Source organism: Macrobrachium nipponense, chromosome 37 (assembly GCF_015104395.2).
Source record: "Macrobrachium nipponense isolate FS-2020 chromosome 37, ASM1510439v2, whole genome shotgun sequence".
Taxonomy (NCBI): domain Eukaryota; kingdom Metazoa; phylum Arthropoda; class Malacostraca; order Decapoda; family Palaemonidae; genus Macrobrachium; species Macrobrachium nipponense.
In genome coordinates this window covers 15,055,203-15,077,150 of record NC_061097.1, presented here as the reverse complement: position 1 = coordinate 15,077,150, position 21,948 = coordinate 15,055,203, and the positions used below count along the sequence as shown (strand labels likewise).

The following is a 21,948-nucleotide window of genomic DNA, read 5'->3' as shown; positions in this document are numbered from 1 at the left end:
GTAATTGATAATTCTTTGTACTGGAAGTAATAATAGTTCTTGTTTGTACATAACACAATGAAACAAGTAAAAAAAAAGCGCCGAAGAAACCGAGTTTTCTGTACAGCGTATAATGCTATATGAAACTCTCAGTCACGGCCCATGAAACTCTCAGCTGTGGCCCATGATCCTTTCAGCCACGATCCGGTGGTAGCCTGTGCTGTTGGCACCTATAGCGGTGCCATACCCACGAGCATTGCTAACTTTAACCATAAATAAAATGTGAACCAGTGAGGCTAGAGGGCTACAATTTGATATGGTTGATAATTGGAAGATGGATGATTAGCATACCAATTTGCAGCCGTCTGTCCTCAGTAGTTTTTAAGATCTGAGGACGGATAGAAAAAGTGCGGACGGACGGACAAATAACCATCTCGATAGTCTTATTTTTCAGAAAACTAAAATCGGGGATGCATCTAGTGAAGGGTAAATTTCATACCTATAAATGCTGACGTAGATAATTAAAGGCTGAATATAATAAAGATAATAAATGTATATGCTAACAGTGCTCCTTCATTGATGAGTGAGTTAAAATTAACAATATTTTTACGTGCATGTTGAAAAAGATAGATGGGGAGTGTTCAATATATCACGATTATATGTGGTACATCATCGTTTACAGACAGTACATGCCACCTTCGGTAATACTTGGTTGAGTTCGCTAACATTAAATAAATCACATCATTGCATGTTAGAATTGTCAGTTTCCAACTGAACGTGCTCATAATATCACGGCTACATGTTTTGAGACTAGTAATTGAAAGCTGTGCGTGCGAACATTAATCATCACGACCGTATGTCTAACACCAAAAGATTTTGTCAGCACACGTTTACGAGTTAAAATATGTAATTTACGACTGTACAAGAAAAAATGAATATTTCACGATGGCATGTGGTAACGTAACATGTTATATTAGAATTTTTTACAGTTCGTCATTTCAACTTATAAACACCAACGATCACGAACCATGGCAGTCCATACTGAAAATAGTGACTCTTCACTTGACGAACTAAAACTAATAGCTCATGGTCAAACTTGTTCCAACTGATAATTGATGAGTGTTCATCGCAACCTTCATCATATACATTTGAACGTTTAATGGATAATTATTTTTCAAGAGAGTTCTGTACTAACAGCTTTTGTAATCACTGACCTCACATGGTAGAGATAATCATAATTGATGATTGCGTATGACTGAAAATATGACCAATGATCGTTCGTACTTGAAGTTAGTGATATTTCATGGCAGTATGTCATAGAAATCATAATTGTTGGGCGTAACAAATAAAGATAATTACTCTGCTATAGATTACTGAAGGAGCTAAAAATAAGATGAGAATGCTATGACAGACAGATGGGTAAATATACTATAAATAGACAGGGATAGGAATATACAGACTGCCCGCACTACAGATCATACAATTTTGCAGCTTATCAAATAAAAGTAATTTAATATAGCTTGTTGTATCTATATATTCTGTTTCCCACTGTCTGTAATTTTCAGTATAATATATATATATATATATATATATATATATATATATATATATATATATATATATATATACATATATATATATATATATATATATATATATATATATATATATATGTATATATATATGCATATATATATATATATATATATATATATATGCATATATGTATATATATATATATATATGTTTATTATATATATATATATATATATGATATATATATATATATATATAATATATATATATATATATGTGTGTGTGTGTGTGTGTTGTGTGTGTGTGTGTGTGTGTGTGTGTGTGTGTGTGTGTATACACACACATATAAATATATATTTTTTTCCCACCATTCATCCCTCCCTGATGTATCTACTTTTCTTAAAACTTTCTCATTCTCTAAACAATTTCATTCAGGAATGCCAGAATAAAAGCAAAAAAAAAAAAAAAAAAAAAAAACTCTTATCCAAATAATATCACCAAATTGTTTCCACTTTATTCCGAGCTGAGATTTAAACCATGAAGGCAAAGCGTCGGAAAGTTTACAGCCAAGAGTCTGAAATCGGAAATGTCTGATTCGACACAATTGTAACGATTGCACTCAGGTAAAACGATTCTTTCATTTTGGTCTTTTGTCTGAAATGTTTAATGGAAATCACTATTTTTTGCCATTTTTTTTTTTAATTCATAGCGTGGATATACTCTATTTCTCTTGACCTGATTTATATACATTCTTAACCATTGCATTTTGCTTCCAGGTCATTTTCTTTTACAGACGTCCCTCTTTCATTTTTATTGACATATGATTTTTTTCATTGGATTTGTAAATCCTCTGACCTCTCCTACCAGGAATCCTTTCATTAAAACTATTTTCACAATAATTTGATATGATAATCATAATAAGATGAGTCATCATTCTCAGCAAATAACTCTGCTATTTCCTCCGGAGAATTTGTTTGATATGTTTGTATCGTTTAGCTTCCCCTGAGAAGGTAACTCATTTTCTTCGAGTCATTTTTAGTCATGATCGTTTTCTTGCTCTCACTGAATTTCTCATGATAAGAAATAAATAATCAGGGACGAGGAAAATTGTTCTACATATTGGGATGAGGCTGCCATCGCTATGCCCTTCGAACACCAGCACTGCATAGAAAGAAAGTAACTCCCAGGTACTGAATTTGTGGTTCAAGACGATAGAAATGCAGAAGTTAGAATTTGAAGAGAATCCCACAATCTCACTCATTGAACCAATATACATACACACACATTTATATATATACATATATATACATACATACATACATATATATATATGTATATATATATATATATATATATATATATAATATATATATATATATATATATATATATATAAAGCCAAATGTCACGAATCGTAAGTGAAACAATGTAGTGGTTACTAGACCTTTCGACAAGGTTCTTGCCCAGTTAGAGGACCGTAAGCGGATAATTCACTTTTCCTGTTCGTGGTATTATGTTTGCCTTTGTTTATTACCATTAGTGGGAAATTCATCAATGGTCACATATCATCGTGAATAAGTTATACACACACACATATATATATATATATATATATATATATATATATATATATATATATATATATATGATTATATATACGATATATATATATATATATATATATATATATATATATATGTATGTATATATATATATATATATATATATATATATATATATATATATATTAATCGGGAAGATCTAGGGAACATGGTTCATTATGAAACGTTTCATGTTGCTTCAACACACCATCAGTCTGCAAAAGTCTAAGGTTTTTTCATAATAAACTACAAGATAAAAGCACAAATTATCACAAAAATCAGCTAAAATTAAATCACTGAAAACTTTCAAATAAAACATGAGAAATGAGGAAGGCTACTTATTCAAGGAAGGGAAAGAGGTAGGTGTCTATGACGCAATCTTTAAACCCAATTTCGGTAGATAAATCTGAGATTTGCTAAATCGTAAGTGCTGGAATCTTTTTCCCATATTTTATTACTTCCCAGTGATCCAGTGCGATATCTTAGGGGAAAATTAGATAATTCTATTCAATCAAATCAATATTTTACAAAATTTCCTCGAATTTGGTCACGGTGATGAACACTTCTTATTTTATTGTCTCACGCTAAGTAGGTATTGCTAAAAGTATATTTTCCCTTTTTCAGAAACCTAAAGATATTATTTTTAATTTTGAAACTACAATGTACATTGTTAATGATGCTATCAGCTTATTTTCTTCACATGTCTAACTCTGTCAATCGATCTACCCATCTATATATATATATATATATATATATATATATATATATATATATATATATATTTATACATATATATATATATATACACACATATATATATATATATATATATATTTATATATATATATATATATATATATATATATATATATATAATATATATATATATATATAAATTTTTATCACATCACCGTGATTCATGAACATAAATCGAGCTACAAATGTCCTTTAATATCCAATTCACTCTACCTTGGAATCAATATATTTTCATATATGTTAACAGAAGGGGAATTTTTTTGTTGATAACAATTTCGTCCTCTCGTGGTTTCGATCCACCGCCCAACAGACAGAGGAGAAATCAGGACTTCAGTGAAGTTATTGACTGGTCCAACAAGTGAGGTATAAGTTGATACCAATTCCGACCTTACAAATCACTGTCAAACTCAGGTATTTGTAATTAGAATCGATATCCAACCCGTTCTGGTACGTTAACGAAGTCGAACATTTGTTGCACGTAGCATATTATGAATTTTTATCACATCACCGTGATTCATATACATACATTGAGCTACAAATGTACTCTAATATTCAATTCGCGCTACCTCGGAATTAATATATTTGCATATATGTTAACCAAACGGGAATCTTTTAGTTGATAATTCGAGAGCTTTCGAGAACCTACTCGATTCTCATTATTCCGAGAATTGAGCAATGTAGCATATGTGTTCCTTAATATTTTAAAAGAAACAGGTTTTAGTTATGTGCTGTATCCGTAACTTTTGGGAACATTCTGCATATTGCCGCCATTTTGTTGTTGTTGTAACTGTATAGAACAGAAGAGACTTAAAGGAAACAAAGATATGTCCAGGAGTTTGAGTGTTTCATCTCAGCCATCCTCCATAACCTTACCAAGTCCGGGATTAAAATCGTACAATGACGACGAGGACTGCTCATCAGGATATCAACTGCCATGGAAGTTGGTAGTTAGGATGAAATTTTGGCTTTAAAGGTTTCCCGCTAAGGTCTCTAACCATGCCAAATTTCATCCTAATCCATTTGGCCGTTCTTTTATCTAGATATTGATTTTTGGCATTCAGGGTATGTTTGTAGGGCAATAACAATAAAAGATTCAGCCATGATACTTAATTTTTCCGAAAGCTAGTATTCTGTAGGGGTGCTTTTGTGGTTTGATTTTTGAAATATGAAATTTTAAAGTCTCAGTATGCAATTCAATTAAGCCCCCAATATTTAGATATCCTGATGTTCAGGTATGGACTGCTTGCAGCATTAGAAGAGATGCCGTTTTCCTGATGCTTGTGAATAGCACGTGGAGTTAGGTGAAGTTGGCTGACTTACTGTCAATTATCTTAGATAAAAATATCACACACGTTGGTTTCCACGATTGTTGACCCTCAAAATAAAGTCTCTCAACAGTTAGAATGTTTTCACGACACTAGCCACCATACCAGCGGACCAGAATAATTTTTACGTCGATGTCCAGTGTTATTTGGTTGATGCGCGTTCATCGTGGCCCAATTGTGCATGAAGTCAACACCATTCCCAATCATCATTTATTGAGTTATCTAGGGACAGATTCCCCATCCAAGTGTTTCCTCATTACATTGATTCAGTTTAATTCAATACTGCTCTGCATTCCTTTGGCTGTTAAATTTACTCTCTAAACTGTAAATAAACTAATTATCGCTTATTCAGGCTGTCACTCTGGCGACCTGCACTCCGTTATCCCCGTTTCTCGTTTATGATTCTGCGGCCCCGTTAACAGGGCTAGCTGATTTCCTAGAAATGAACACACGGGGCTGCAGATGTAACAATATATATATATAAGTGTGTGTGTGTGTGTGTGTGTAATGTGTACATATTCACTTGTATATACACAGAAAATCACATGTTATGTAACCCTGTTAATACATAAATACATACATATATACAAAAACTTATATATATATATATATATATATATATATATATATATATATATATATATATATATAGATAGATAGATAGATAGAATGATAGATATAGTATTAATTCACAAGGCTTCCCAATACTTATCTTATACAACATTGTCTACATAGGCTAAAATTTTATGCCCTCCATTCATGATGTTTTACACATTAACGATTAATACAATGCAGCCGGCTTTTTTTTTTACGTGCAAGGGCCTGGCTATCACTCATTTGCTACTGAAGGACCAACGCAGTCGGGCGATAAGATGATAGAATTTAGGCCAAAGGTCAAGCCCTGGGACCCATGAGGTCACTCAGTGCTGAAAGGGAAACTGAGTTATTTAGAAAGTTTGAAAGGTGTAACAGGATGAAAGCCTCGCAGTTGCACTTGGAAACAATTTTTAGAGAGAATGGAAAGTCAAATAGAATATGAACGGAGGTGTAGTAAAAGAAATGAAATGTTGCCGCTAGGGGCCGAAGAGACGCTGCACAGAACCGTAAGTAATGCCTAAAGTGCACCACATGAGGTGCACTGACAGCAATAATCCCGTACGGCAGTGGTTCCCAAACTGGTGTCTGGGGACCCCGCAGGGATCCATGAGAAGGCCCGAGGGGGTGAACAAATTAATGTTTTTTCAACTCCGGAAAAGATATACTAAACACAGTAACAAATATACATCACTGATTCTCTATCCTCCTAGTGTCGTTGTTATCGAGACTTCGGTGTGCAAGCAGCTCGCTTGCACTTCTTTATCACATAATTATTCATGTCATAAGCTTAATATAAAATTTTATATATTTACTTATAGTTACTCTGAGCAGGAATATGCAAATATTAAATGACTATAGTAGATTCGCATCAACCGTGCATTTGATGTCTAGGCCAGTACCTTACGACGCTCCTGATTGACTGTTGATAAGCCAATCCCAGGGCTGGAAACTCTCAGTCTCTCTCGAGAGTTCACATGGGTAGGATATATGCTCCACCTCTCCTGAGGGATACGTATTTCAAAAGTATCCTTCAGGAGAGGTGGAACATAGATCCTACCCATGAGAACTCTCTCGAGAGACTGAGAATCTCCAGCCCTGTGATTGGCTTATCAACAGCCAATCAGGAGCGTCGTAAGGGACTGGCTAAGACATCAAATGCACGGTTGATAATATGTACTATACGTTGTACTGAGTATCCGGGTATGGCAATAACTTTTGATTAGTCGGGGTCCTCGGCTGGGACTCGTCATGTCTGGGGCTCCTGGGTATGGTCAAGTCTAGGAACTACTGCCCTAAATGCAAATGTCACACGGCTCCTTACCAGAGGGTTTACCTTCGATAAGCTATAAACACCATCATTCCCAAGTGTCATGCACAATCTCATATATAGTTGGCCACTCAATTATAGCTTTATTTTTGTTGAATTAGAATCGGAAGCCAAACGCTAGCACCTATGAGGTTGTTCAGCGGTGAAAAGGAAATTGACAGTCAGTAAAAAGGTTTGAAAGGTGTAACAGAAAATGTTCTACTGGTAAATTACTCGGCAACATCGTCTAGAGAACGTTAACTCTAATATTTCTTGAAAGAGGTACGATATCTTTTACTTAAACGGTAATTAGCTTATAAAAACCATAAATTACGTTTCTCCAAACGATGCCCAAAGGAGGTTAAACTTGTAACCATCTAGAGTAATTATCTCGTACATTTTATATCATAATTATGCCTTAAGGCTGTAAAACAAACATTTATATTTTACAACGGTGTTCTGCTTCTGACGTCGTATAAAGTTAAAAAAAAACCCTATATGTAGAAACTACTCAAGCAAAATTTGTAAATTAATACTTAGAGATTTTACTATTCTGAAAATCAACAAAATTCATATTAAGATAACCCACCAAAGTCGTAGTGTTAAAAAGATACCTTTGATCTTTTCAAGAATTCTTGTTAGGGAGGAAATGATTACATCATAGGTCAGTTTTATCGCCAATAATTATCAAAAAGGTTAAGCAGCTCCTACATTAGTATAATGAATTTGAAAATGTATACTGGTACATGCATTAAATGCCTGATGAAATTTAACCATTTCAGGTGTTATATAGCAATGGCGATCAAGCACCTGATTGCCATGGATAGCTTGGCGAACACTGACTTTCATTACAGCATCGCATTCTTTAAATTAATGGGTACCAACAATAGCACCCAACTCATAAGATATCTTCACATTAGGGGTGGATTAACCATGAAGCACAATAAGCACGTTCTTTGGGAATCAAGGGAACAAGGGAACATCACAGAAATTTTCCACGGCACGAATTTACCACGGTCCGTGGGCCATATGGCGCAATGCTACAAATGGTGCAGCTGAACCAGGATCCACAAAAAGGGGCCCAACATTAAATTAGAAATTACATACTGATATATATTATAATAATAACAAGAGTACTCAGAGAAAGCAGGCTTCTGCCAAGAATCATGGAATGGAAGGGAAAAAATCCTCCCACATAAATGATAGCAGGGGAAACTTTGTATGCTATCTGTGAAATTTGTATACAATGTGTACAGCGTCAGTAAAAAAAAAAAAAACACACACGCACATACTCTGACAGAAACATAACCTCTTTGTAGGAAGTCAAATTATTATCGACAGTAATGATAGAGGTAAATGATATACATTAATCTTTGGGATACTATAAAATTAGAATCTGGTAAGTTTAAGTGTCCCACGGTCTTGCCGGCATTTCGGCAGTGGCAAACCAGTAATTTATTGTTCGCAAAAATATTTTGTTGGGGCAAGAGTTAATCGCGAGAAATACCAGAATAGTTTATTCCCCATCAACAGGATCATTTTACAGTTTTGTTTGTATACTGTTTGCCCCTAAAATTTTCTCGAATTTTGTTATAAGAGATAGGTTCAGTAACTGGTGAAAAATCATTACTCACCGAGAATCGTCTATGCCAACATACTTAAATCACAGACAAGGCACGGGGTTGGGGCAACAGTTGGAGAAACAAATGCAAGAAGATACGATTTCTTGGATTATGTCTTGAGGCTTGTCATAGGTGTCCTCCGTATGCTGCCTGAACATGGCTTGGCTTTTTGAGGAATTCAAGAAAGTTTTGGATCATTGCAAGTGGTAATCTTTTATGGTTGCTTGAACTTATAAGCCAGTTTGATCCAGTGTTTACAAGGCCACTTCTCGAAATATGGAAATTCTGGTAAAGGAAATCCTTCTTACCTGTCCCAAAACCATCTGCGAGGAAGTCGGTCAACTTATGGCACAAAAGGTCCATGAACTCATTTGATGAAGTAAAATCCTCTGGTTATTTTAGTTTGTCAGAATGATTCAACACCAGCTCTATCAGGTAAGTGTTGTACTTCAGTAGTACTTGACAACCTACTGAACGCCTTTTAGCCCTGCTCGATAGGAAAAGTCATACCTGCGAGGAGATGACAAATCAGGTGTTGCAGTATACTTATGTGAAGCTTGTAAGCTAACTTTTCAAATTGTAGGGGTCAGTCTTATGACAACGCTGCTAACATGTCTGGGCGTTATAAAGGGATGCAGCAAAATATTTAGATAAGCTTTTGCTATATATGTGCTCTGTGCAGCTCATTTTACTAAGTGGAGCAAATAATATCACTGATAAGATGCAAGAAGTCTAGAATTCGTTTTTATAGTTTATTTTTGGAATGAGATTTTGCAGAATTTCCACAGAGTAAGCAAAGTTCTACAAAATGAGGATGTGAGCTAAAAAACATGAGCAGATCTGTATGTGTCATTAGCTGACCAACTGTGCATTTCACGAGATGAATTTGCAAGATATGAAACAGCTACAAAGGAAATGCTATAGGATGTTGATTACGAGGTAGCTACCACTCGCAAACATACCAGAAAGCAGGTACCCAATGACGGCGATGCACCAGAAGTATATCTGAATGCCAGAGATAAATTTCGTATCACCACCTTTTACACAATTGATGACAAACTTGTAACTGAGATGAAAATATAAGAGGAGGAATATCCAAAGAATGATCAGAGAGAATTTCTGTAACCACCTAAGGTCTCTAGTGAAATTTAAGCTATATAATTTGTGCACTAACTGCTATAACTCTCAATGCATTTTTTTTCTCACCAACATTATTACTATTACCAGTATTATGATTACTATCTTTTATGCTACCTCAGCTATTTTGTGGATAAGTGCCGATTACTAATTTTTCCTATCATGTTGACTCATGTATCTAGATTGTGTATGTTACTGTGTATTTTGTATGTTCATTGTATATGGTCTTGAACCGAAATAAAGGATATTATTATTATTGTTATTATTATTATTATTATTTTCTCAGTGATGCACCACATGATGTCACTTCATCACCTACTAAGAATGAAAGGTATTCTCAGTGTTATCAAAAGCCGACTGATGCTTACCCAGAGGACTCCAGCATTAATTTCTCTGCTGAACTTCAGCAGTTTAATTCATTTGTGAGCCATAGGTTCGGTGCAAAAAAATGTAAAAAGATTCAGACATGCTGAACTTAATGAAATAATTGTAGACAATATTGAGCGTGCATTTCAAAATGTAGACATTAGCTTTCGTATATTTTTAACATAATTGTCACAAATTGCTCAGTTGAGTGTTCATTTTCTCAGATGAAGTATATCAAAAATCTCATCAGAAGAATTATGCAACAAGGCAGGCTCGATTAAGTATGTGTTATAAAGCCTCGTCCACACGGTCGGGCTTGCTTGAGGAACTCTGCTCGATGTGACGTCAGAAGCAGGGAAAGTCAGAACTTTTCCTGATGTATCTGCGCTTCTGACGTCACATCGAGCAGCGTTCGTCGAGCAATGCTCGACCGTCACGGGGCCTTATATATGATTAGTTTAGAGGATCTGATACAAAACTGCAATTTAAAAAGGTAGAAAACTTTTCAAATATAGATAAAGCGTACAGAAACATTTTCTGCCCTACTGTAAGTTTTCTTTATTCGATAAATAGAATTTTATTCTATGCTTTATTGTTGTTTATATTTTGAATTGTATTATAATGGGGCGCCAAAATCATTTGAGTGTTTAGGCCTTCTAAGGGTCTTAATCCGTCCCTGCTTCACAACCTCATCATCTATATGTTAATGCGTACTTCACATACTCATGCATTAATAAGGATAGCATCCCAAGCTCATGCCTGCGCTCATGAATAGTTCCACGACGCACTGTTTAAGGAACCATCACAGTTCCCGCTTATGTTATGACCAGTTCCACAAAACACTGCCCTTAGTCAAGGATAGTGTGTGTGTGTCCCAGTGCCTAGTGATCATGAATAGCAGCATAATCATTGGGCCGATAGTACCATTTAATACTGTCTGTGCTCACGGACAGCCTTACTCGCCTTTGACAAGGTTCATGGAAATAAATTCATCGTCCACGTTCATTGATGGCATCACAAAACTATTGCCAGCATTCGTGGGTAACATAACAAAACAATCGCCAGTATTCAAGTGTAAAGCAAATTTCTAACTCATTGCTTTTGCATGAGTATCAAACTTAGTGCCTGTGCTTATGCATAACAAACTCATTGCTTGTGTAATACATAAAGTTATACTCATTGTGTTCATAGTAAAACTCACTACTTGTTTTCAAAGAGGAAAAAGTCACTGATTGTGTTCATAGAGTAAAACCCGTTGCTTGTGTTCATAGAATAAAACTTTGCTTGTGTTCATAGAGTAAAACTCTTTTCTTGTGTCCATAGAGTAAAACTCTTTGCTTGTGTTCAAAGAGTAAAACTTTGCCTGTATCATAGCGTAAAACTCTTTGCTTGTGTCCAAAGAGTAAAACTTTTTGCTTGGGTTCAAAGAGTAAAACTTTGCCTGTAATCATAGAATAAAACTCTTTGCTTGTGTCCATATAGTAAAACTCGTTGCCTGTGTTCAAAGAGTAAAACTCTTTGCTTGTGTTCATAGAGAAAACTCTTGCTTGCGTCCATGGAGTAAAACTCGTTGCTTGTGTCCATAGAGTAAAACTCTTTGCTTGTGTTCATAGAACATGGGATTTCCTACACCCCTTTAGGGGCGTGGAGGATAAAAAAATGCATATACAAATAAAGTAAATTAATGACAAAAGGTAAATTTAAGACAAAGTAAATTTCCAATAAATTATTATCATTAAATAAAAACCAAATTTATGATAAATTTAAAAAGCAAATTTATGACAAATTAAAACATTGAATCGGCAAATAAAAAAATGAATTTATGACAAATGAAACAATAAATTTATGACAAAAATTAGTACAAATAAAAAAGATTAAATCTATAACAAAAAAATGACAAACTAAACTTACTGAAAAAAAAAAAACACTTACGTACCTGTTTCCAAAGAGCAGCTTTATCATGCATGAAACTTTACCGTTAGAACATTATCTCAAAGTCAATCTCGCACCAAAAACTTCCTGGAAACGACAAAGATTTAGAGCTGTGCGTAACTTATTCTAAATCTAGTAAATTGTGGACGTTTACTCACGTCAGATTGTGCGTAACCGCCCACAGAAATAGTTATAATGACTGCCAAAGTTTGTAAGAGAGTAAGCGCGCAGCAAGATTCGAAAGTCCCCAGAACAAATATACACTATTAGCCATAATAGAGTAAAGTTCCAGTGCCACCTTGTTTATTATAACTTGACCAACGAAGTGCCAGGAATCGGTGGAAGTCTCGTGCGCCAACTGTAGACTAGTCACGTGATAAACGATCTTTTCGAAAAACTTCGCAACAGGATCAATTACGCTACGATAAATTAAGAAGGAATTGAATACGCCACTCCTGAAAAAAAAAAAAACGAAAAAAAGATTACTAAGCAAACTTCTGTTAAGCATCTACCGCCCAGAACGATGTTACGGTCGAGGGCCCAAAGGCGAAATGTCCAATCTCGAACGCTGTTGTCATTTGCCAAGGACACCAAAGTCTTAGTAGTGTCTTGCTTCTTGGAACATGACCCAATGTGATCTATGGATATCCTTGATATCGCTAATTTTGCAAGTATCATTTTTATTTCCTATTCCCTTCTTTTACTTGTCTTTAATGGAAGTTTAAAATACAGCACATGATGAATAGATATTCCCGAACGTAACTCGTAATTTCTTTTTGGGCTCACGAAATAATTTGTAGCATAAGCCTATCGCATATATCTGTTCATCGCTTTGATAAAATAACTTTTATTTCGCGTGGATGTTTTATCATAACGAAAATTAATGAAATATGCTATCTATATACGTATACACACACGCGCACACACAGAAACACACAGACACACACATGAATATAGAAGCCTGGATATTCCAGTAATTAAAAAAAACTATATGAATATCCTGCATAAAAGCTCTTGTATCAGTTTCACAGCAGTAATACAATAATGTTTAATTTTAGTAATATTCTTTTGTACTTGGATGCTCATCATACACCAGTGTAGCAAATTTCATGTAAAGTATCCAATTATACGGTACAGACACACACACACACACAAGCACACACATAAGTACGGTTTTGTGTACCGTGTAACTGGATACATTACATAAAACTTGCTATATTGGTGTATGATACGCATCCAAGTAAAAATGGGTATTACGTGATGCTGGGAAACTAATACCTGAGATTCTAATTTTCTAATTTTATGCAGGATATTTATATCTTTTTTTTTCTTAATTACTGAAATATCCAGGCTGCTATATCTCAGTATAGGGAGTTAACTGCCTCTTTTGAGTAAGCATTGAAAATCCCCTTTTTGAGCATTTGCTCAATATTTTATTTCTACTGATTATTTCGTTTTCCTTTTGTTTTCCCTTTATACAGTGGAACAAGTATTCCTCTCATTAAAGCCTATGGGACATTTCCCTCATCCAGGTATAACATACAAATCCTGGTCAGCAACTTAATCCAAATAGCACTGCAATACAGAAACGTCTTAGTTGTGATTCTAATCACTTCTGGTTCCTTTCCATTTTTCTGCCTTTTCGTTTCCCTTCAGCAGTCACTTTCACAAGCATTCTCAATCTTACGCTAACTCTTTCCACTCATACGTCATTTCAGCTCATTCGCTATCCCACATATTCGACAAATCTTCATAATAATCCTTTTACTCAGCATTTGCTTCGCTGTCAGACACCTAGCTTTTTATCTCTTCAATTTCTTGTTTATGTTCTGTCAGTCTATCTGTCTCTATTATATATAATTAATATATATAAATTATATATATATATATATTATATATATATATAATATATACATATGTATATATATACATATATATATATGTATATTTATGTATTTATATATACACACTATATGTAAATCTAAGCATGTATGTACACACACACACACACACACACACACACACACACACATATATATATATATATATATATATATATATATATATATATATATATATATATATATATATATATCCTGAAGGCAGAGAAAAGTCATATAGAAATTTAATTACTTTGTGTAGTAAGATATTAGTTGCCCTCAATAAAAAATGAGTGTTTGGCGTAACTTGGAAAGGTAAGACAAGGAACCGCAAGGAACAATGAAACGTTAAGCGGTAAAAACGAAAGATTAAAAAAAAAAAAAAAAAAAAGTCGTATAAGCAGTAAACGGACGTAGAGAGAGAGAGAGAGAGAGAGAGAGAGAGAGAGAGAGAGAGAGAGGTTACCTCACCGTTTGTGTTTCGGAAGGTGGGAGCAATGCCCATGGCTGCTACTACCTACACCGAGGTGCGATTACGTGTGGATAATTACCGAGAGAGAGAGAGAGAGAGAGAGAGAGAGAGAGAGAGACGTTACGTTCCGGTGTGATGAAACTTTTTATGGGTAGTCGGATCTAGTATTTTTTTTTTTTTTTTTTTTTTTTTATAGGTTACTTCTGGTATTCAGTTTGGCCCAAGCATTTGGGGTGAAAGAGGACGAACGTTTTGTCTCCGGTTAATATGAATCGTGAATTTGATATTTTCCCGTTTTTATTTACTCTCTTTTTCGTGGTACTTAACAGATAGATAGACGGATTTATAGCCACAGATAGTCGGCAGCTAATGAATGTTTTTAGTTTCTGTAAAAGAGAACGATTGAGATTGCTATTTGTCTGTCCGTCCGCACTTTTTCTGTCCGCCCTCAGATCTTGGCAACTACCGAGGCTAGAGGGCTGCAAATTAATATGTCGATCATCCATCTTCCAATCTTCGAACATACCAAATTGCATCCACCTAGCCTTAGCAGTTTTGATTCTATTTGGTTAGATTCAGCCACGATCGTGTTTCTGGCAACCGTATAGGACAGGCCACCACTGGGCCGCGGTTAAAGTTTTATCGGCCGCGGCTCATACAGCATTATACCGAGACCACCGAAAATATATCTATTTCGGCGGCCTTGATTATATACGCGGTACAGAAAATTCGATTGCGCCGAAGAGACCTCGGCGCATTATTTACTTGTTTTATACTATTCTTCATCTCTCTCTCTCTCTCTCTCTCTCTCTCTCTCTCTCTCTTCTAGCACCTCCGCCGCCCCCGCCCTCCCTCCCTACAGAGCGAAATAAAAAATAATGAAAGCCGATCAAAACTGAAGAAATTAGGGATCAGTCGTCCGTCCACTGATATGAAGATATCATAGGCCGTTATATAAAAAAAAAAAAAAAAAAAAAAAAAAAAAAAAAAAAAAAAAAAAACACTTTAAACAAAGGAAATGAGCAAGAAACAAAAAAAAAAAAAAAAAAAGAGAGAAAAAAGATACCGGATAGATAGTACGGAGGCTGAAACAGAGCATGAACAGGCAGAAATGATAGGAATGAAAGAAGATAAGAATGAAACAAGTTCACGATAAGGAGAGAATACGGTGTATAAGCAAATGGTCCAAATGTAACTAAATACGAGAAAGCCCAGCAAAGGATGAAATATATGGCATTCGGTAAAGAATAGAAACTAAACAAGAAAGAAGAGTGGGAGAATATGGCGACTACACGGTAGCTGAAGAGAGAGAGAGAGAGAGAGAGAGAGAGAGAGAGAGAGACGGACAAAAACTGGTAGTGGTCAGTTTTTGCCTTCAACGTGTGAGTCATCGCCGTTCCAGCATTTTTTCCATCCTCCCTTTTTTTTTTTTTTTAAACCTTTATCAGAGTGAATCTTCAGTCATAAAATTTCTTGGCCATTACCAGTTTACTTGGATTATACTACTTTTTCATCTATTTGTTTTAGTCGTCGTAATGATTAGCTGTGATTTTGAAAGATTTCTAAATTTGTTAATCTTTATCAATTTGTATTATTGTCATTACAGTACAACGTAACTTCTTCATGCATGATAATTACTTTGGATGTGTCCTATATTCTCACCTCACGCTGAGAAAGGAGATGCACGCCTGTTTAATACTGAAAGATTTTACAATGACTTTGTAGTTATCAATTGCTGAACATTTGTGGTCGATGTACAGAACGTGTAGATGTCAGTAACATGATGAATGAGTTTATAAATGTCTGAAGTAATGCATAAACTATCAAATGAACGAAAACACTCAGAGTAATACGAGAACGCGGTCAATACCATTTTTTTAACCACTAGTTTTTCCTAGGAATCTGCTTCATCTTCCTCTGTGAGCATCGAATCATGTTTGTGGTTTGAGCTGTAGCTGTGAATTTCACTGGATTATAAAATAATAATAATAATAATAATAATAATAATAATAATAATAATAATAATAATAATAATAATATAGTGAGGTTAAAATGGAGAAACAAATCCACAGTTAACAATAATGATTGATTCCATAAAAATCGTATATGTCCCTGTTGACCTAAACATTGAATTAGATACGTGGTTCATAGTTTATTGTGTCAGCATTGTTGTTACTCTATGACGTAACTGTAAATTCTACGAATATTCAGACAGTCCAAGTATGACAGCTTACTAAAGAGATTCATAATCTTACTTTTTGTCAAGTGAAAACCAACGACCGTAATTTACCTGGTAACATTTTCACCACTTTGATTGTTACATGGCCAGTGAATTCAAAACTCATTCTCGTGCTTCAATAATGAAGCATGAGTTCAGAATAATTGAGACATTATCTGTTTCAGAACTTCAGAATCTTTCTGAAACGATTAAGTCGTACTGTGATAAAAGTGATATCAGAACGCAAAAGAGAAACTAAGATAAAACCTTAACCGGGACTGACAACGGGAGAAAGAGAGGCAATCGTAGAATCAGGTGTGGATAACGATACAACACTCATAATGGTCTTTCTTCTTAAATCCTTTAGTATATTTCCTGGAAATAAGATTGTTGGTGAATTTATCTTCCCGCGTAAAAGATTTATTCCCTTCCATAGGTAAACCACTATCTATCGCCACACCCTCCACTAATCTTCTTATATCAACTTCTTTACTTCTAAAAATGACTTTAATTCTCCCCAATTTATGCACTCGCCGAGCTTAAGACTGTGACTAACTAACACATAAAGCACCGCATGTAACTTGTATGGTCTTTTGTGTTCTTCGATTCTTATGAAAAACCCTCTACCACTTTCCCCAAAATATATAGTCATATTCTGCACAGGGAATTTCATAAACACCATTATGTTTATTGTTGTGATTCTGTGTATTGTTGTTTTTATGAGAAGTCATTTAATGTTGTTATTATAATTATAAACTATATTTATTTTATCATTATGATTTTTGTTGGAATATAACAAATCTTTAACGCAGGAACTTAAGTTCACCAACAATCTTCCCGGAAATATATTAAAGGATTTGAGAATAAAGACAATCATGGTAGAGTTGTCTCGTTAGCCACATCTGATGCTGCAGTTAATGACCATAAAAAACGGCCGCATTGGTCAAGGGGCAGTTGGATGCTCCAGACGGCCGGCGAGATTTTCATCAGGAAGCGACGACATTGCCTGATCTTTGTTTGAGACCGGTTCCTTCGTTTTGAAAAGTTTCGCTTAATTTGAGTCCTTTTTATGTTTGCTTGGTTGGGGTGTTGCACCCACTCGTCAGATTGAAAAGGGGAATCGAACAGGTTCCCGAAACCTTCCTGTACAGATTTATGTTTCAATATATGTACAGATACATAACTGTGGATTTGTTTCTCTAATAACTTTATTGTTATTTATGTACAAAATCTATGTATTTACTTTTTGTAATATAACATACATGAAATATCAAAAACAGAAAAAAGGTATATCTAATAAAAATATAAAGGAACTTACATGCGAAACAATGAGATTACTAAATACATCCTTGAAGGAAAGTCACCAATATAAAAAGTACTCATTTGCAGAATTGCAGCAGCTATCGAATTATGTGAGTTCATGTCCCAGTGGTACAATTAATTAGCGCCCATTGTCTGAAGAAGCTGCAAATTCGAGTCTCACCTTGAACAGAACCTTTTAAATTGAAGGTAGAGACTGGGAGTTCGATCCTCGGGTGAGACATAACCTGTAAAATGAGAATTTCGAAAAGCCAGGGCAGATACCACGAATTTCAGCAACATGTCCTTCGGATTAAATGAGAAGTTGAAACCTTCATGCAGAAAGGACATTTCATCCCATCTAAAGTGGTCACGAGTTTAAACATTACTGAAGGCAGAACCTTCAATGCCACTTAAAGAGGATGGTGCGTTGAACTGGGAGTGAACTTTAGACCCCTAAAAGGGCAAGTAAGTTGTCATTAATAAAGAAACCTTAAAATTTTCGACTATAGCCCAGGTTTAGACCATATCTTACACATAGTTCAGTATGTTATATATATATATATATATATATATATATATATATATATATATATATATATATATATATATATATATATATATATATATATATATATATATATATATATATATATATATATATATATATATATATAAAGTCTAAAGTCTTGCCCCAGATGGAATTTGTACTTGGTTTTTAAAGGTTCAGTGAGGCCATATGTCACACTTATATTTATTAAATAAAAAGATTTGTTCTTGCCCGGGTGATGTTCAGATTTTCAGTATACGCGTTTTCAGAGTCCTCTCCCGACTGTGGATTGATCTCAGATCTAGACTCGGGTTTTAAAGGTTTTTAGGCTAATGTCCAGGGTTCTAAAGGTTCTGTCCCAGGTGAGGCTCGAACTCACAACCTCGGCATGGCTCAGACACTGTCGTATAAGTACCGCGCGCTAACCGATTGCGCCACTGGGACATGAAATGTCACCATTCATTGTGTAACTGGATCGAAAGATTACTTCCATCTGAGGGATTATATAAAATGCGCATTACTACTTGAGCAAAACCCTTTTCCTTGTCTTTGATTTACTTTTTATCTCCAGCACATTCTTCTTTTCCTAGTATAGATAGTTGATACACAATTCCAATTAATAATAATAACAATAATTCACTTCATTCTGCCATTATATTCATCAGAATTTGTTTAAAAGCGGGCCTTCTTCCAAAATAATAATAATAATTATAACTGAGCAATTCATACTCTTCATTTGATAATATCATTTTTATTTTAAGATCACAAAAAACATTGGAATTATAATTATTTTCGAGGTGAAAGTGTAACTGAAGGCTATATGTCCACTATGTCAAGATTTAACAATATGCATGCGAACATAAACAGCATCCTACCTAACTGAATATAAACATTCCTTTATAATATATATATATATATATATATATATATATATATATAATATATTATATATATATATATACATATATATATATGTGTGTGTGTGTGTGTGTGTGTGTGTGTGTACTGTCACAGGGCAGGCCGGGGTAAAAGATTTTATTTTGGAAAATCTGGAGGAACTGGCTCTAGTTTGAATTCTTTGGAAACGACAACTGACCTGGTAGGGAAGGGGTTGTTGGTTGCGTGGCGCCTACTTCATGTGAACAGAAAGTAAAAGTATGTATCCTTAGTAAATCTCAAACAAAATACTTACAAAAGGGTTGAAGGTAAACGAACCGTGTCCACTTGTAATACAATTCACTAAGGTAATCAGAAGAATAACACAAAGTTATTCTTCTGATTACCTTAAAGTTACAGGAACACTCAGTCTCTGTGGCACTGTATCACTACTGTAATTTATGTACAATAATATTAAACAAATAAGCCAAAGAGTTGCAAGCAGAAACACTAAATCTAGTGAGTAAATATGGTGCAAAGATCAACGAACAGAAATCTTAATAATATCTCAGGGGTGGAGCACTGTGAGCAAGAACTACTCCTACTAACATCTCAGGAATCTTTTCCCGAAGATGGCACTGGCAGTTTTGAGTGGCACTGATGAACTACAGAAGATGGCACACAACGGGGGAAGTCTTCAAGTATCTGCAAAGCATGGAACGTTGTAAAACACGGGATAACAACGAGGAAACTTATGTAAATTGACCAATGCTCAAATGCAAAATGCAAAATACGACAAATATCATACAATTGAATGAATGTTAAATTACTTGATTACTGCAAGCACGACCAACACGGATCTTAAAAACAATTCCAATACAAACTAAAAAATGTCACAAATGCACAGCCAAAATCACTGGGGTCTCAGAAGGAGAAAGAATAGCAGGATCATGGATGGGAATGGGAGGACAGGTGGAATAAGGAATGAGTACAAGAAACAGTAGGTGAGGGCTGACAACCAGCTTCCAGTTCACATTACCTGAAACCGTGGGCGAGACTTGCATAGAGTTAGGCCTGATCGTCAGTGGAAGTTCCTCACCAAGGAATAAGATAAGGGGGCACTTCCGGATTCCACTTTAGGGAGCGCCCAGGTAGCTTCAAGAGGACAGCTTTAAGGTGTGCGTCAGGACAGAACGTCAAGCAAAGTCCTGTTCTCAGATGGTAAAGTAGGAGGTTAAACTAGTCTGCAGTATATCGCCAAGACAGCAGTAGGGCATAGTGTCGTGCAGAAGGCTAGGGTGGATTGCGATTTAAGAAGGCATGGTAGCCAGTATATGTACCCAGTTCGGGCGTCAGCGTAAGTCGTGTTTTGACATCTGTCAAAATAGGTGTGCCAGCTCCCGCTCCTTTGGCTTCACCACTAGTCTCGGTTGGTAACTGAAAAGGCCGTTGGAAAGCTGGCAGAGAAAGGTATGGAGGGGAGAATACAAAGAGGTGCTAATTAGGTTCCAGAGGTTTAAGTTCTTGGGCAGAGATGCAGGTGTGAGGCACCACGAAAACAGGGACGCAGGTGCGAGGTCGGGTCATGGAGGCCAGCAGTGCATGGGTGTAAAACTTAACGTGTTTTCGGAGGCTGATCCTTCTTAATGACTTTCGAGAAATTGAATTAGGGCTATGACAATAGTATAAAGAGGTACACTCCCCAAAGTCTTAGCTTCGGTAGCAGCTAAGACTTTGGTGGCAAGGTCTATAGAATACCAGTTCTACCCACGTGCAGGTAAAATGGGGGTGAGCGGAGTTAATGGGGGTTTAATCCTTTGAGGGGTAAATTCTATGTAATGCTTGAAAAAATATTATAGAAAAACACACATTCTGCAAAGATATACTGAATTTGTCTTTTACTGTTTGTAGTAATTTGGGCAAAGACTGAGGAAAGTACTAATACCTTTTGAAATGGGTAAAGAGCTTTACTTCCTACACTGATTTTGCTATTTCTTCCATTCGTTTAAAAATTTCGCCTTTCTTCTACATATTCAACCCATATGCATTCCTGGATTTTTTTATACATATGACACTCGAGAATTGGGAACGTTAAACCAGGAATCTGCAAGTGAAATGAACTGACTTGTGGTTTCCTAGTCCCTATCTTGAAATAATCCTTTGTCTCCAAAATATCTGAGGGATTTCGCAATTGTTCCTAAAATCAGTTGCACAGCTAATTTAAGTCATACGTTGAAGGCCATAGATATGTATTATATGCTTCTCTGACTGACAGTTTATGTGAGGTTTTCAGGTCGCTTTCGCTCCTCATTATAAGTTCCCTCACGGATCCGCTTTTTACATAATTGCCGTCACTTCACCTGAAGATTTTGTAATAAACAGTTTTCTGTTTACCAGTTGACAATAGGGAGAAGGAAGAGCTTTTTATTGAACACTGGCTTTTTAAACAAACAAATGGCAGACTCTGCCATAAACAGTGGCTTTAAATCCGGTCTAG

The 21,948-nt window shown here is 35.4% G+C and overlaps 1 non-coding gene across 1 annotated transcript; it reads right to left on the bottom strand.

Annotated features, from left to right (window-relative positions):
• Positions 1-18,929: 18,929 nt before the first annotated feature.
• Trnai-uau (transfer RNA isoleucine (anticodon UAU)) lies at positions 18,930-19,019 on the bottom strand. Its single transcript is given in 2 exon segments — positions 18,930-18,965; positions 18,982-19,019. It is a non-coding gene; the product is annotated as a tRNA-Ile (tRNA).
• Positions 19,020-21,948: the final 2,929 nt, after the last annotated feature.